General features: G+C 41.4%; 1 protein-coding gene across 1 annotated transcript in view; it reads left to right on the top strand.

The window, feature by feature from the left end:
* Positions 1–17,996, top strand: part of FANCB (FA complementation group B) — a 59,036-nt gene extending 41,040 nt beyond the window's left edge. The window contains exons 10-11 of the transcript XR_011535801.1: positions 14,522–14,797; positions 17,866–17,996. The gene's annotated coding sequence lies outside the window, so the exon portion shown is untranslated. The remainder of the gene's footprint in view (positions 1–14,521; positions 14,798–17,865) is intronic.
* Positions 17,997–18,310: the final 314 nt, after the last annotated feature.

Here is an 18,310-nt window from a genome sequence, read left to right as displayed (position 1 = left end):
TCCGGCGATCCGGTGGAGAAGCGCCGGAGCTCCGCCCGGGCAGCAGACAAAACTCTCTGTCTGCCATTAGCAGAGGGGCCACGCCCAGCATTCAGGGCTCCCGGCAGAGGCTCGGACAGAAGCCCAGAGGGCGGGGCGTCCCCCAGCTGCCGTTGCCCGCCCCGTGGGACTAGGGATTGCCGGAGATCTCGGAGAGGACCGGGGCGGGGGAACTTTCAAAGGCGGGTCCGGCGACCCGGAGGGGAAGCGCCGGAGCTCCGCCAGGCAGCAGACAAAACTCTCTGTCTGCCGGTAGCAGAGGGGCCACGCTGAGCATTCAGAGCTCCCGGCAGAGGCCCGGAGAGAAGCCCAGAGGGCGGGGCGACCCCCAGCTGCCGTTGCCCACCCGGTGAGGCTAGGGATTGCCGGAGATCTCGGAGAGGACTGGGGCTGGAGAGAGTTCCAGAGACCCAGCTTAGTAGCCTAGGGGGAAACCCTACAGGCTCACAGAAGCCTTAGGGAAAGCCTCTGCACAGCACCAGTAGAAGGCACCCAGCCGCCAGCCACAAGGCTGGAAGACCCCAGGGCAAAAGCAGCATAGCTAGGTGTACTAACCACAGACTGTAGAAGATGCCAATAGCTCTCCTGCGACCCATAGAGGACAAGTGAGATTTGGTGGGTGCCGACAGCAACCGAGCGACAAATAAAAGTGATCCCACCCCTGGCCGCTGGAAAAGCCCATAACACCGTTGCAGACCCCAAGGAGAGAGCGCATCTAGGTGGGCAACAACAGTAGGCACCTGCAGTCTGAAGCCCCCCGTGACGGCCCCCACGGCAGAGGAGGGAATCCAAAGGGCCACTGTGGCTACGAAGAGGGGCCCAGGCCCAGTTAGCAACTACGGACAGGGTTCCTGGTTGGTGAAGTATAAACAGCTGCTCCCCCCACCGCAGCAGCTGAAACAAGTGAAAGGAGCAACTAAACTCTATCTCCATGCGGAGGCACAAATCAACATCATCAAGCAATATGAAAAAATACATTAAATCTCCAGAACAGAAAGAAAGTAACAAATACACAGAAAACAATCCCAAAGAAAATGAGATATATAACCTAAATGATGATGACTTCAAAACAGCCATCATTAAAATACTCACTGAGTTAAGAGAGAATTCTGACCGACAACTCAACGAGTTCAGGAGCTATGTCACAAAAGAGTTTGATACGATAAAGAAGAACCAAACAGAAATACTGGAAATGAAGAACACAATAGAGGAGATTAAGAAAAATCTAGATGCTCTGAACAGTAGGGCCGATAATATGGAGGAAAGAATTAGCAATTTGGAAGATGGCAATATAGAATTGTTGCAGGCAGAGGAGGAGAGAGAAGCAAGACTTAAAAGAAATGAAGAAACTCTCCGAGAATTATCAGACACAATTAGGAGATGCAACGTAAGGATTATAGGTATACCAGAGGGAGAAGAGAAGGAGAAAGGGGCAGAAAACCTATTCAAAGAAATAATGGCTGAGAACTTCCCAAATCTGGTGAGGGAGATGGATCTTCAGGTGACAGAAGCCAATAGATCTCCAAACTTTATCAATGCAAGAAGACCAACTCCACGGCATATAGTAGTGAAGCTAGCAAAAGTCAACGACAAGGAGAAAATATTAAGGACAGCCAGGCAAAAGAAACTAACCTACAAAGGAACCCCCATCAGGCTATCAGCAGATTTCTCAGCAGAAACTTTACAGGCTAGAAGAGAGTGGAATGATATATTCAAAAATCTGAAGGACAAAAACCTACAGCCGAGAATTCTCTACCCAGCGAAAATATCCTTCAAATACGATGGAGAAATAAAAACTTTCCCAGATAAACAAAAATTAAGGGAGTTCATTGCCACAAAACCTCCTCTTCAGGAAATCCTCAGGAAAACCCTCATTCCTGAAAAATCCAAAAAAGGAAAGGGGCTACAAAACCAAGAGCAGAGGAGATAAGTAGAAGGACAACAACAGAGAGTAGCAGCTCTACATCAGAACAGATTAAACCATGGGACGAGAAACAAAGGAAACTGAAGAAAAGCGGAAAACAAGACACAAAATGGTAGTGGTAGGCCCCCACGTCTCAATAATCACTCTAAATGTAAACGGATTGAACTCCCCAATCAAAAGACACAGAGTGGCAGGATGGATCAAAGAACAAGATCCAACAATATGCTGCCTCCAGGAAACACACCTCAGCCCCAAAGACAAACACAGACTCAGAGTGAAGGGATGGAGAACAATACTCCAAGCTAATAATGAACAAAAGAAAGCAGGTGTCGCTATACTAATATCAGACAAGGTAGATTTCAAAGCAAAACAGATAAAGAAAGACAAAGAGGGACAGTATATAATGATAAAAGGGACTCTCCACCAAGAAGACATAACACTTATAAATATATACGCACCCAACACAGGAGCACCAAAATTTGTAAAGCAACTCTTAATAGAACTAAAAGAAGACATCAGCAACAATACAATAATAGTAGGGGACCTCAACACACCATTAACACCAATGGACAGAACATCCAGACAGAAAATCAACAAGGAAATAATAGAATTAAATGAAAAATTAGACCAGATGGACTTAATAGATATATATAGAACACTTCATCCAAAAACAGCAGGTTACACATTCTTCTCAAGTGCACATGGAACATTCTCAAGGATTGACCATATTTTGGGAACCAAAGCAAACATCAATAAATACAAGAGAGTTGAAATAATATCAAGCATCTTTTCTGATCATAACGCTATTAAACTAGAAATCAACTACAAGAAAAAAGCAGAGAAAGGTGCAAAAATGTGGAGACTAAACAACACGCTTCTCAACAAACAATGGATCATTGAAGAAATTAAAGAAGAAATCAAATATTATCTGGAGACAAATGAAAATGAGAACACGACATACCAAATCATTTGGGATGCAGCAAAAGCAGTCCTAAGAGGGAAATTCATCGCAATACAGGCTCACCTCACTAAACAAGAAAAAGCTCACGTAAGCAACCTCAAACGACACCTAACAGAACTAGAAAAAGAAGAACAAACAAGGCCCAGAGTCAGTAGAAGGAGGGAAATAATAAAAATAAGAGCAGAAATAAACGATATTGAAACAAAAAAGACAATAGAAAGGATCAATGAAACAAAGAGTTGGTTCTTCGAAAGAATTAACAAAATTGACAAACCCCTAGCCAGACTCACCAAGAAAAGAAGAGAGAAATCGCAAATTAATAAAATTAGGAATGACAGAGGAGAAATCACAACAGATAGCAATGAAATACAAGAGATCATAAGAGAATACTATGAAAAACTATATGCCAACAAATTGAACAACCTGGAAGAAATGGACAAATTCCTAGACTCCTACAATCTCCCCAAACTGAATCAGGAAGAAATGGAGAATCTGAATAGGCCAATCACAAGTAAGGAAATAGAAACGGTAATCAAAAACCTCCCCAAAAATAAGAGTCCAGGACCAGACGGCTTCTCTGGAGAATTCTACCAAACATTCAAAGAAGACTTAATACCTATTCTCCTCAAACTGTTCCAGAAAATTGAGAAAGATGGAGAACTCCCTAACACATTCTATGAAGCCAACATCACTCTGATCCCCAAACCTGACAAGGACAACACAAAGAAGGAGAACTACAGGCCGATATCACTGATGAACATAGATGCAAAAATCCTCAACAAAATTTTGGCAAACCGATTACAGCAATACATCAAAAAGATTATACACCATGATCAAGTGGGATTTATACCAGGGACACAGGGATGGTTCAACATCCGCAAGTCAATCAACGTGATACACTACATTAACAAAATGAAAAACAAAAACCACATGATCATCTCAATAGATGCAGAGAAAGCATTCGACAAGATCCAACACCCATTTATGATAAAAACCCTCAGTAAAATGGGTATAGAAGGAAAGTACCTCAACATAATAAAGGCCATATATGATAGACCCACAGCCAACATCATACTCAATGGACAAAAGCTGAAAGCCATCCCTCTGAGGACAGGAACAAGACAAGGGTGCCCACTTTCACCACTCCTATTCAACATAGTTCTGGAGGTGCTGGCCAGAGCAATTCGGCAGGAAAAAGAAATAAAAGGAATCCAAATAGGTAACGAAGAAGTAAAACTCTCGTTGTTTGCAGACGACATGATCTTATACATAGAAAACCCCAAAGAATCCACCGAAAAACTATTAGAAATAATCAACAACTACAGCAAAGTAGCAGGGTATAAAATTAACGTGCATAAATCAGTAGCATTTCTATACACTAACAATAAACTAACAGAAAAAGAACTCAAGAACTCTATCCCATTCACAATAGCAACGAAAAGAATAAAATACCTTGGGATAAACTTAACCAAGGAAGTGAAGGATCTATACAATGAAAACTACAAGACTCTCTTGAAAGAAATAGGCGATGACATAAAGAGATGGAAAGACATCCCTTGCACATGGATCGGAAGAATAAACATAGTTAAAATGTCCATACTACCTAAAGCAATATACAGATTCAATGCTATCCCAATCAGAATCCCAAGAACATTCTTCACAGAAATTGAACAAACAATCCTAAAATTCATATGGGGCAACAAAAGACCGCGAATTGCTAAAGCAATCCTGAGCAAGAAAAACAAAGCCGGCGGAATCACAATCCCCGATTTCAAAACATACTACAAAGCTACAGTGATCAAAACAGCATGGTACTGGTACAAAAACAGGTCCACAGATCAATGGAACAGAATTGAAAGCCCAGAGATAAAACCACACATCTATGGACAGCTAATCTTCGACAAAGGAGCAGAGGGCCTACAATGGAGAAAAGAAAGTCTCTTCAACAAATGGTGCTGGGAAAACTGGACAGCCACATGCAAAAGATTGAAAATTGACCATTCTTTTTCACCACACACCAAAATAAACTCAAAATGGATCAAAGACCTAAAGATTAGGCCTGAGACAATAAGTCTTTTGGAAGAGAATATAGGCAGTACACTCTTTGACATCAGTTTCAAAAGAATCTTTTCGGACACTGTAACTCCTCAGTTGAGGGAAACAATAGAAAGAATAAACAAATGGGACTTCATCAGACTAAAGAGCTTCTTCAAGGCAAGGGAAAACAGGATTGAAACAAAAAAACAGCTCACTAATTGGGAAAAAATATTTACAAGCCACTTATCCGACAAAGGGTTAATCTCCATAATATACAAAGAACTCACACTGCTTAACAACAAAAAAACAAACAACCCGATCAAAAAATGGGCAGAGGACATGAACAGACATTTCTCAAAAGAAGATATGAATATGGCCAATAGACACATGAAAAGATGTTCATCATCGCTAATCATCAGGGAAATGCAAATCAAAACTACACTAAGATATCACCTTACCCCCGTTAGATTGGCAAAAACATCCAAAACCAAGAACGACAAATGTTGGAGGGGTTGTGGAGAAAGAGGAACCCTCATACACTGTTGGTGGGAATGCAAACTGGTACAGCCACTATGGAAAACAGTATGGAGATTTCTCAAAAAGTTAAAAATAGAAATACCCTATGACCCAGCCATCCCATTACTGGGTATCTATCCTAAGAACCTGATATCAGATATCTCAAGAGTCCGTTGCACCCCTATGTTCATTGCAGCATTATTTACAATAGCCAAGACGTGGAACCAGCCTACATGCCCAGAAACTAATGATTGGATAAAGAAGATGTGGTATATATACACAATGGAATACTACTCAGCCATAAAAAAAGACGAAATTGGCCCATTCACAACAATGTGGATGGACCTCGAGGGTATTATGTTAAGCGAAATAAGTCAGTCAGAGAAAGACGAACTCTATATGACTCCACTCATAGGTGGAAATTAGTATATTGAGAAGGAGATCTGATTGGTGGTTACCAGGGAAAAGGGGGGGTGGGGGGAGGGTACGGAGGGGGAAGTGGTGTACCCACAACATGACTAACAAAAATGTACAACTGAAATCTCACAAGGTTGTAATCTATCATAACATTAATAAAAAAAAAAAAAAAAAAGGGAAAAAAAAAAAAAAAAAGCTTCAGTAACACAGTGGACCCAAAAGCCTGAGAATAATTGCACAAAAAGGAGAAGGAAGAACAGTTTCATTTTACCTGCATCATCCCAGTGCAAGGTCAGTATTGCTCAGTGTCAAGAGGGAGCTCCCTGGCCTGAGATAGTTCCCCTTGCTTGGGAAAGGAAAATGGGGTGAGCAACCAGCTTCTCCAATCTTTTGGGGCACTGCACAAAAGACCTGCTTTGGTGTCACCATACCCAGAGATGTATTGCTGAGACATCTAGAGATAGCTAGGAACAATGAAGAAGGGCAGGGGCTACCAGTACAAGCCATGTGGTGGGAGTGAACATGGTTCCCAGTGGCCTGCTCTGTAGAGGACCCTAGCAGTGTTCGCCACTGAGGATCTTAAAAGGCCTTGTGGATGCTGTGGACCCCTGCAGCTTTCGTCACTGAAGACCTCTTCACAGATCCCAGCATACTGCTCCAAAGAGGATCCCAGCAGCTTTTGCCACTGAGGAAACCAAGCACAGCCACCGTACACCCTGCAACTTTTGCCACTGAGGGCCCCACAGGTTTTTGCATTCACAGACACCAGCTGCCTGAGTCCATCCCCACTCTCCTCTCCCTCCCCCTGGCCACCTTGCCACAGGATGCCCAGGACCCAGGATCTGCACTGGAAACCAACTGTGGCCTCTGGGACTGTGCAGGTACATAATACCAGCTTAGGTCCATGCAGCCAACCTCCACCACCATGCACATACCTGCTGCTAGCCCCTGTAGATGCATGAGTGCACGCCAAAAGTCCAGGCCTCAGCAGCTGCTTATACACCTGGATACAGCCTGACTCCTGTCACAGGCCTTCACTGCCAAGCATTTGCCCACAGCTAGCCCCTACAGCTATGCCCCTGGTCTTGAATCCTGTCAGCAGCATTTACCTCCATGTGCATGCCCACATCTAGCTCCTGCAGCTGCATAAGTGGATGCTGACTTCCCAGGCCCCCACAGCTACTCATGTGCCCGGATCTGGCTCTGATTCTTGTCACTGGCCTGCACTACTGCATATGCCAACAGCTAACCCCTGCAGCCACACACCATGCACCAAATCCCAACTCCTGTCACCAGCCTCTACTGTTGTGCATGTGCCTGTGCAGCTGCATGAATGCACACCAATAGCTGAGGTCCACCCAGCTCCTCATGGGCCCAGATCTTGCCCTGACTCCTGTCACTGGCCTACACTGCTCGATGCACTTTCAACTAGCACTTACTGCCCTGCACCTGCACACTACCAGCCCAACTCCTATAACCAACCTCCACTGCTGTTCATGTGCCCGTGGCTAACCCCTGCAGCCATATAAGTACACACTGACAGTAAAGTCTCCCCCAGCTGCTTATGCACTGGGAGCTGGTCCTGACTCCATCACAGTGTGCACCACCGCATTCACTAGTGGCTAGCTCCTGCAGCTGTGCACCTGTAGGCTGCTGGCCCCAACTTCCATTATTGATTCCCACCTCTGTGTGTGCGTCCAAGGCTAGCCACTATAGCCACATGAGTATACACCAAAAGCTCAGGCCCCACAGCTGCTTGGGTGCCTGGAACTGGCTCTGACTCCTTTCACAGGCCTATACCACCACATGTGCCCACAGCTAGCCCCTGCAGATGTGTGCCTGCACACCAATGGCTCTGACTCTTTATTGGCCCCCACTGCCATGCATATGCCTGTGGCTAGCCCCTGCAGCTATGCAAGGGTACACTAAACAGCCTGGGACCCTGCAGATAATTGTGTGACCACAGTTGATCCTGGTGCCTGACATTGGCCTTGGTCCTCACCACTGCATGTGTGCCTGAAGCTGGCCCCTGCCACCACACAGGCACCTATAGCCAGTGCCCACAGCTAAGTGTGTGCATATCACCAGCTCTGAACAGAACTACCACCAGCCCTGGTCCCTTGCCTCTGGACCTGGAGGTACCACTAAGGACTGTAACATCCATTGCAGCCACCACAGACACCCTGCAGCTCTCGCCACAAAGGATCCTACAGTTGTCAATGTTGCGGAAAACAGCTGCCTTAGCCAATGAGACACCACACACACACCATCCCCAGACCTAGGAGACCACATGCTCCCACACTTGGGGCCTCATACCACTAGACCAAGGGCCACAGTATGCCCTGACCCATGGGTGAAGAATTTTTCTTACTAAAGTCAGTCCATAAAGTCTGGAAGAGTGACTGTTCTTCAAATGCACAAACACATACACAAGGCTACATGGATCATGATGAGTCAAGGAAACATAACACCACCAAAGGAACATGATAAACTTCCAGTAACTGATTTCAAAGAAATGGAGATCCAAAAATTGCCTGACAAAGAATTCAAAATAAAGATCAAAGAGCTACAAGAGAACACAGATGAACAATGTAACAAAATCAGAAAAATAATGCAAGAACAAATTTAGGAGTTCAACAGAGAGAAAACATTAAAAAGACCAAACAAGTTTTGGAACTGAGGAATGAGGAATGCAATGACTGAAATTAAAAAAATGCAATAGAGAGCTTTAACATCAGACTTGACCATGCAGAAGAAAGACTCAGTGAACTAGAAGACAAATATTTGAAATTATCCATACAGAGAAGAAAAAAAAAAAGAATGAAAGAAAATGAAGAAAGCCTATGAGACTATGGAACAACATCAAGTGACACAATATTGGCATTATAGGAGTCCTAGAAGGAAAAGAGAGAAAGGAACAGAAAGCTTATTTAAAGAAATAATGGCTGGAGCCAGCCCTGATGGCCTAGTAGTTAAAATTTGGCGCACTCCTCTTCAGTGGCCTGAGTTTGGTTCCCAGGCACAGAACCACACCACTCATCTGTCAGTAGCCATAGTGTGGTGGCAGCTCACACAGAAGAAATAGAAGAACCTACAACTAGAACGTACAACTATGTACTGAGGCTTTGGGGAGGAAAAAAAGAGAGAGGAAGGTTGGCAACAGATGTTAGTTCAGGGTGAATCTTTCCCAGCAAAAAAAATAAATAATGGCTGAAAACTTCCCAAATCTGAGGAAAGATATGGGCATCAAGGTACATGGAGCTCAAAGCTTCCCAATGAAGTTCAACCTAATGAAGTCACTGAGACATAATAAAACTGTAAAAAACAAAGACAAAAAAAATCTTGAAAACAACAAGATAAAAGAAGCTCATCACATACGAGGGCCATCCCCTCCCCCATTAAGGCTATAAGCAGATTTCTCAGCAGAAATCTTGCAGGCCGGGAAAGAGTAGGATGATACAGTAAAAGTGCCAAAAGGAAAAAACTGCCTGCCGAGAATACTTTACCTGGCAAAGTTCTTCTTCAGAAATGAAGGAAAGATAATTACATTCTCACTCAAACAAACGCTGAAGGGGTTCATCACTACTAAACCTAGCTTACAAGAAATGCTAAAGGGAGTTCTTCCAGTTGAGAAGAAAGGATGCTAACTAAAAACATGAAATCATATGAAAAGTATAAAACTTACTGGTAAAGGTAACTATATAGTCAAATTCAGAATACTCTAATATTGTAATAGTGGTATATAAATCACTTATAACTTTAGTGTAAAGGTTAAATGATAAAAGTATTAAAAATAACTATAACTAAAATAATTTGTTAATGGATACACAATATAAAAAGATGTAAATTGTGATACCAAAAAGATAAATTGGGAGTGGGGAGTAAAAGTGTTGAGCTTTTGTATGCAAATGGAGTTAAGTTATTATCCACTTAAAATAGACTGTTATAAATATAAGATGTTCTATGTAAGCCTCATGGTACCAAAAAGCAAAAACTTATAGTAGATACAGAAAGAGATAAATAGAAGGGAAACAAAGCATATTATGGTAGAAAATCATTAAATCATGAAGGAAGAAAGCAAGAGAAGAACAAAGGAACACAAGATCCACAAAACTCCCAGGAAGCAGTTAACAAAATGCCAATAGTAAGTCCTTACCTATCAATGATGACTTTAAATATAAACGGACTAAATTATTCAATCAAAAGACATAGAGTAGTTAAATGGATTGAAAAGAAGACAAGACTCAGCTATATGCTGCCTACAAGAGACTCACTTCAGCTAAGGACAATAGGCTTAAAGTAAAAGGAGTGAAAAAGATAGTCCATGCAAATGGAAATCAAAAGAGAATAGCAATAGCTATACTTATACCAGACAAAATGGAATTTAAGTCAAAAAAGTACTAAGAGACAAAGGTTATTATACAATGATAAAGGAGTCAATTCATCAAGAGGAAATAATAGTAAATATATATGCACCCAACATTAGAGCACTTAAATATGTAAAGCAATTATTAACAGATCTAGAGAGAGAAATAGCAATATGATAATAGTAGAGGACTTCAATACCCCGACTTTCAACATGGGATAGATCATCCAGACAGAAAATCAATAAGAAAATCTTGAACCTGAACTACATTTTAGACCAAATGGACCTAACAGACATATACAGGAACAGAATAAGCATTCTTCTCAGGGGTTCATGGAACATTCTCTAGGAGAGATCATGTTGGGCCACAAAACAAGTATTTGTGGCCCCCAAATTAACATTTTTAAGAAGACTGAAATCATACCAAGTATCTTTTCTGACCACAATGGTATGTGACTAGAAATCAACAACAGGAGGAAATCTGGAATATTCACAAATATGTGAAGATTGAACAACATGCTCCTGAACAACCAATGGGTCAAAGAAGAAATCAAAAGGGACTTCAGAAAATATCTTGAAACAAATGAAAATGGAAACACAAGATACCAAAACTTATGAGACGCAGCAAAAGCAGTGCTGAGAGGGAAGTTTATAGTGATAAATGCCTACGTTAAGAAAAAATAAATACCTCAAATAAACAACTTAACTTTACACCTCAAGCAACTAGAAAAACAAGAACAATCTAAGCCCAAAGTTAGTGGAAGGAAGGAAATAACAAAAATCAGAGAAGAAATAAATGAAATAGAGTCTAGAAAGACAATAGAAAAGATCAATGAAACTAACAGTTGGTTTTTTGAAAAGATAAACAAAATTGACAAACGTTTAGGTAGGCTAAGGAAAAAAGAGAGCAGACTGCATGTAATGGCTCATTGTTGGCTTAATTACTCTTAACTAATCATGTATGCTATTCTTATTTTAGAAAACAGCCCGGGTTCAAATCTGGGATCCACCACTTACTAGCTATGAATATTAGGCTAGTTATTTAACCTCCATGGGCCTCAGTTTCTGTCCAGAGCTCAGCTGAGCTGGAGACAGCTGAGATGCCAGGTATCAGAGTAGCTGATTAAGACAAGTCAAAATAAAAGTAGCATTCAAGCATTTACTCACTTACTGTGATAGTGTAAGCAAGAGTCTGAACTGGATAAAGCGCTGGCTCCCACTGTTCCATTTTCCACCATGGAAGGGTACATTGGTTGAGGGTCAAGTGAATCGGCACAGACTTGGGGGTCATCTCCCTGCTGAGGGAGCCTCAAACAAGAGGCTCCCGCAGTTTTATGGGCCTAGGGGCCAGGGGGAGGGAGAGGGGAAGAACTAGGAGTAGAAAAGGACTGACTCATAGTGGAGAAAAGTGTCTTCAAGGCCTTCGTCTTCTAGGCTCTGATAAAGAGGTTTCCATGGAGGCACCTGAGGAAGGCTCCGGATAAGGAGGCCTCTGAAGGAAGGCATCTGGGCTAGGGATGCAGACATGAGTTAAAAGCTTGGCTGACCAGGAGAACCTGAGTCCTAGGCTGCAACTCCCTTTAGAGTTGCGATGGATTGGTTGTGCACTGTCTGGTGTAGGGAGGCAGCTTTCCTTTCCCTGGTGAGGCCTGCTAGGTAAAGCCTTTGTAATTGCCTATTGGTTAAGCCTGAAAAATCACACATAGGTTTTGGCCAGAAGCTGGACTTCTCAGTTTCAACTGTAAAATGGGGATCGTAAATGACATAATGCATATAGAATGTTTAGGAAAACACCTGGCACATAAGCTCCCAATAAGTGTCTGTATTATTATTTTAATGTTATTATTGTTATTATTAATATTACCCCTGAGTTAAAACTCCTTACTTGTTGTGATATTGTGATATATAATAAGAAATATATATATATATATTTGGTCTTCATTGTAATTTCGGCACAGAGTTCCTAAATCCTTTGGAATTTCTTATGATGAGCGTGATAAAGGTGTCTTCTGTTATGTTAATGAGGTGACATTTGGAAAGCACCTAAGGATGGGGGCTGGTTGCCAGCAGAGCTGACCATGTGATTAGAGGGTTGGAACTTCCTCTCCGTAGGAGGGAGGGGTTGGAGATTGAGTTCAATAACCAGTGGCCAATGATTTAATGAATCATGCCTATGCAATGAAGCCTCCATAAAAATCCAAAAGGACTGGGTTTGGAGAGCTTCTGGGCTGGTGGACACGTGGAGATTTGGGGAGAGTGGCACGCCTGGAGAGCACATGGAAGCTCTGCGCTCCTTCCCACATACTTTGCCCTATGTATCTCCTCCGTCTGGCTGTTCCTGAGTTATATCGTTTTATAATATTATAAATCAGTAATCTAGTGAGTAAATGGGTTTCCTGAGTTCTGTGAGCTGCTCTAGCAAATTAATTGAACCCAAGGAAGGGGTCATGGGAACCTCTGATTTATAGCCAGTTGGTCAGAAGTACCGGTAACAGCCTGGGCTTGTGACTGGCGTCTGAAGTGGGTGGGGGGCAGTCTTGTAGGATTGAACCCTTAACTTGTGGGATCTGACACTATCTCTAGGTAGGTAGGCGTCAGAATTGAGTTGAAGTGTAGGACGCTCAGGTGGTGTCTAGAGAATTGCTTGTTGGAGGTATGAGGAAACCCCTACCTCCCCACGTTGAATTTGCATCCAGGAACCAAAAAGACTTGTAATTGCTTACTTGCAAGCAATTCCTATAAATAAATGCAATTAAGATTCTGATATCTGGCCCTCATTTGCTACTGGTGAAAATAAAATAGGTAAAACTTTTCTACAAAGCCGTTTTGCAATATATATCAAGGACCTTAAATACTCAAACTGAGCATGAGCACTGCTAGAAATTTATTCTGAGGAAGCAGTCCGTATGTGGAAAAAGATATATGCTCAGAAATGATCATTGCACTATTTCAAACAATAAAAAATGAAATGTCTAACGAGAGGAAAAATGGTTTTAGAATTTATTTCATTCACATGATGTAATATTCTGCAACTCTTAAAAATCATGTTCACATATACACAAGCAATTTACTGAGATATTTTTCACTGATCAGATTGGCACAAATCCAAATGTTCTTTCACAATGCCTTCTGCCTTCAAGGACATGGAGAAACTGGCACTTTTTATACTTTACAAGTGGGAGAGCAAATAGATATAGCTCCTAACCAGGCAATTTGGCAATACCTGAACAAAATCACAAATGCATATGCCCTTTGACAAAGAAATCCTACTTCTAGGAATTTATCATAAAATATTTTTGCAAACATGTATGTATGTGTATACACACATACAAAGTTGTTTACTTTGCCATTGTAACGTCAGAAAAATGAAAACTGAATGCAATTGGTTAAATAAATTGTATACATCCATTCAATGGTATTCTATGCACCTGTAAAAATGGAGGATGCTCACTATGCAGTGATATGGAAAGATCTCAACATATATTGGTCAATCAGTAAAGTACAGAACAGTGTATGGTAAATTACATTTTGTGTTAGAAAGTGAGAAAATGTGAGTATATTTTCCTATGTGCTTGCGTTTGTTTATATATAGAGAGACGCATAAGAAACAGTAGTAGGCTAAATAACAGCCCCTAAAGATATATCCACTTCCTAATCTCTGGAACCTGTGACTATTATCTTATATGGCAAAAGATATGATTAAGTTAAGGAGATTATCGTGGATTATGCAGGTGGGCTCTAAATGTCATCACAAGTATCCTTATAAGTGAGAGGCAGAGAGTGATTACACACACACAAGAGAAGAAGGCAATATGACCATGAGGGCAGAGAATGGAATGATGCAGCCACAAGTCAAGGGATGCCAGCAGCCACCAGAAGCCAGAAGAGGCAAGGAACAGAATCTCCCTAGAGACTCTGGAGTGAGCGTAGCCCTGCCCACACCTTGATTTCCTCTCACTGACACAGACTTCAGACTTCTGGCCTCCAGAAGTTTGAGGGAATAAACTTTTGTTTTAAGCCACCAAATTTGCAGTAATTTGTTACAGTAGCCACGAGAAACTAATTCAGAAACTAATAAAAGTAATGACCTCTTAGGGAGAATTAGGTGACTGAAATATAGAGGTGGAAGCAAGATTTTTCACTGCTGATCTTTTTATAGTGTTTATTTTTTTTGAACAAGATGAATATATTTGCGTTTTAAAATGTAAACTGTCAAAAAATTAATCTCTCATTCAATTCAAAACTTTCTCCCTCTTCTCAGCTCAAACCTGGCCCCCACTTCTGCAGACCAGCAGTGAAGAAGGGGACTAGCCTGTATTCTGGACCTCGACTCACTCTGCTGTCCTGGCTGGCTCCTGATATAGAGACTAGAGGCAAAGAGCAAGCCCTTTGGATTGGCTCTGGCACAGTCTAACTGTTGGTACCTCTGTCACGGCAGCAGGTGCCCAACTGTAGGCTCTTTATCTCATGGCTTGTTTGTATGAGGTTTTGGGAGACCCTCCTGGAGGCCTTGGCATTGCCACATTCCATAACCAAGGTGAGAAATGACTTCTTATGACTTCCCTTTAACTCCTACGCTTTGAATCTCAGAAAGCAGGTATGGAGTTCCAGTATCTTTTCCCACACTGAACAATGCGTGCCCTCTCCTCTTATATATACACAACCAAAGGAGTTCAGTGGATGTTACAGAACAATGAAGATCAGTTTCAAGGACACCACAACTTGCCATGAGCACTCCATTTCAGTATCCGCCTTAACAGGCAATCTATGACACAAGAAATCACAAAGTTCTGCCATTTTGAGTGCCAAAATATTTCTCAGTTCCACTCATGTGCCTTGCCACTACCTTGCTCAGGCCATATCTTTCACCTGATTTGTGTTTGGAAAGAGTACTCTGGCTACATTTGGAGAGTGGATTGGAGCAGAGCAATACAAAGCAGGCAGTGTTAGGAAGCTGCCACAAAAGTCCATTAATTTTTGTATATTGAGTACATATTGAAATAATAACATTTTGGATATATTTAGTTAGATAAAATATATTTTTAAAATGAATTTAGTCTGTCACTTCTTGTTTTTTTTAACGGGGCTACTAGAAAATTTTAAATTATATGTGTAGCATGCATTATATTTCTATCAGACGGTGCTGTTCTAGAACAATTGGGCCATTTTCTTTATCCTCTCTTTTCTTCAACTTAGATTTTCCAGGACAGGCTAAATTTTTAATATTTGCTGTAACCACTCCCCATCTTCATAAATAACTCATACTTGTTAGATAACCTGTTCAAATGAGTGCTTTAGAAAATGTGATCCAGGCTTCCATCCCCTTCTAGTGTTTTCTAATGTTGTTCTTCACATCTAGAACATCTTTGTTTTCTTTTCCAAAGTCTATATATCCTCTGAGTCCAACTCAGGTGACCTGTCCCACCCCACCCCTGTGCTGTCCTTGACCACTTGCCATGGGTTGATGTTTCCTATCTCTTGATTCCCAGAGCAACCAAAGTTAGTTTCCACACAGTCAGACTCATTGCCACCCTCCACACTGCTTTGCATTGTTCTGACTTCTTACATGTAAATCTTCCCTTCTTTTCTAGAAAGTTTAGTCACTTGAGTGCTTTCTCCTTCCTTTGACACACCTGCCAGATCTAAACAACTATTTTTCTTTAAGCAACACAAAGGCTTAATGAGCACCAGTAGATTAATATCTCAGTACAGGAGAATTCCATATTAAGTGTACCCTTATTGAGTTGCCAAATATTAATTTGATAATTTTAATTAAATATATTTATGTTTTTGAAGATGTGCTGTAGTAGAAAAAGAACTTGCCAGGGAGTCAGCAAACTAAGGCTTTAGTTCCAACTCTGCCCGTCCAGCCACCTGACCTTGGACAGGTGCTCTTCACCTTTCTGGGACTGACTTTCTTCATCTTGAAAACAGATTAGGTAATCTCTAAGGTATATTTCAAATCACATATTTTATAAATCTGTGACGGAAATCTTTCTCAAATGCCTTACACACTACTCTGAATTTTTAAAAATAGAATGTGCTGAACAGAAATTGGCAATTTTAAAATGTCAGAGTCATTATTAGGGATGTCAATTATTATGCACTGACAGTGTAATGCAGCTAAGGGGTTATTGTGATGTGTATGGCTGCTTACTCTCCAGAGCATGTGGTTTTTATTTTTAAATTAATGTCTGCCCTTTAATTTCTTCTTTTAATGTCAGACTTTCACCTGTCACTTATTGCTGATGCCAGTCCTGCCTGTATTAATACCTTCGCTGTCCTCATCCCACCTAATTTGGGACTTCTAACCTAAGGTGATGTGGGGAAACCCTGTAATGATAAGCTTATTTGACTTATGTCTGAAGTTGGTCATTTGGTCCTTCATCAACCATTTATTGGGTGCCTGTACCTGTGTCTGAGGCACAAGACGGTGCAGGGGCTGAAGAAAAAAGAATTTATAACCTTGGGGGACTTCACAGTGAGAAAAGTATTTGCGCTTTAGTGCAGGGCTTCTGCAGGCCTTTTTCTTCACTTCTCAGTTTCCAGCCTCTTTCCTGATTGCTGAGTTTCCCAGACAAGTCACTTGTAGATAATAGAGGGCTTAATAATAACAATGATTAATCAACACAGTGAGGAACTCTCACAGGAATATGCAGAGACAAGTATAACAGAACAGAAAGTCTAGAAATAGTCTCCATGTGTATATACGAACTGGATGTATATAGAAGTAGTTTCCAAGAACAGAGAGAAAAGGATGGGTTATTTAGTGTCATTTAATTCTTACAATGAACTTGTGAGCCAGGTAACATTATTCTTCCTATTTTATAGATAAGGTAATGAGAGGTTCAAAGACTTGCCCAAAGTCTCAGTGGTGGGTCTAGGACAAAGTGTATTATCTTTGGTGTATTTCTACCTGTCCTCAATATTGGGTCATTTCATGTGTTAGATGATCTGAACCCTTCCTAGTGGTCAAAAGCAGCAAGTAGGAAAGTGGTTCTCAACCAGGAATAATTTTAGCCCCCCAGGGACAATTAACAATATCTGGAGACATTTTTGGTTGTCACAACTGGACTGGATGGTGGGAGGGATGCTGTTGGCATCTAGTGGGTAGAGACCAGAGATGCAGCTTTATATCCTGCAACACAAGACAGTCCCCAAGGATGATCTGGCCCAAAATGTCAATAATGCTGAGTTTGAAAATCCTGACGATAGATACAAGAGAGCTCTTAGTTCTTCACTAGTAATGTGGATTGGATTAAAATAAATAACGTATTTGAAGCCTATTTTTTATTTCTCTTTTTTTCTTGGTCACACCATACTGAAGCAAGGAACAACTGGGAGGAAGGTGGGAAAAAGCTTCTGATGCTTGAAAATACCTGGAAACGTTTGCATTTTATATTTGCTATAGGAATACAAGTAAAATCTAAAGATCTGCTACGTAACTGTAGTAGACATTACTAATATTTGCCACCAAGATTTCTGATCTTCCTTTTGTTCCGGGAGTGGGGGGCACATGCCCTCTTGAAGTTAGGTGTAGTTATGTGACTGAAATGTGAGTTACAGATGGAAGCCAGTTCATGATTTTCCATGCTCTCTTTCTAGACCACCACAACCATGGGAGTGTATGTTGGTATGGAGAAACCATAAAATCTAAGTGGCATGGAAAACTGCACCAGTACATGGAGAAAAGCAATCCTGCCCAGTCTCCCAGATCTGCCAAAGACTTTGTATGAGTAAGAAATAATCTTTTGTTGTGCCACACCACTGAGAATTTTGAAATTGTTACTGTAGCATATTCTAACTTATCCTGACTAATACATCCAAGTTAATTAGCAAGTACGCTGGAATTCTTGAACCCCCAAATTTCTGGGGTGTTGCTTCTGCCTTAGGAATCAGGATGTATTAATATTTCGCATACCTGTTCATTCACACTGCTTTCTCAAATTCTTATTAGCATGAGGTCCTAGAGAGTTTTATAAAACTCCAGTGACTCTGCAGTAAGCACCAAATGTTCTCACATATGGTTGTTGGGGCTGTGTGTGAAGGA

The sequence above is a fragment of the Equus przewalskii genome, chromosome X (genome assembly GCF_037783145.1).
Source record: "Equus przewalskii isolate Varuska chromosome X, EquPr2, whole genome shotgun sequence".
Taxonomy (NCBI): Eukaryota; Metazoa; Chordata; class Mammalia; order Perissodactyla; family Equidae; genus Equus; species Equus przewalskii.
Note: the sequence above shows the minus strand (reverse complement) of the source record. Positions and strands in the feature narration are given on the sequence as shown.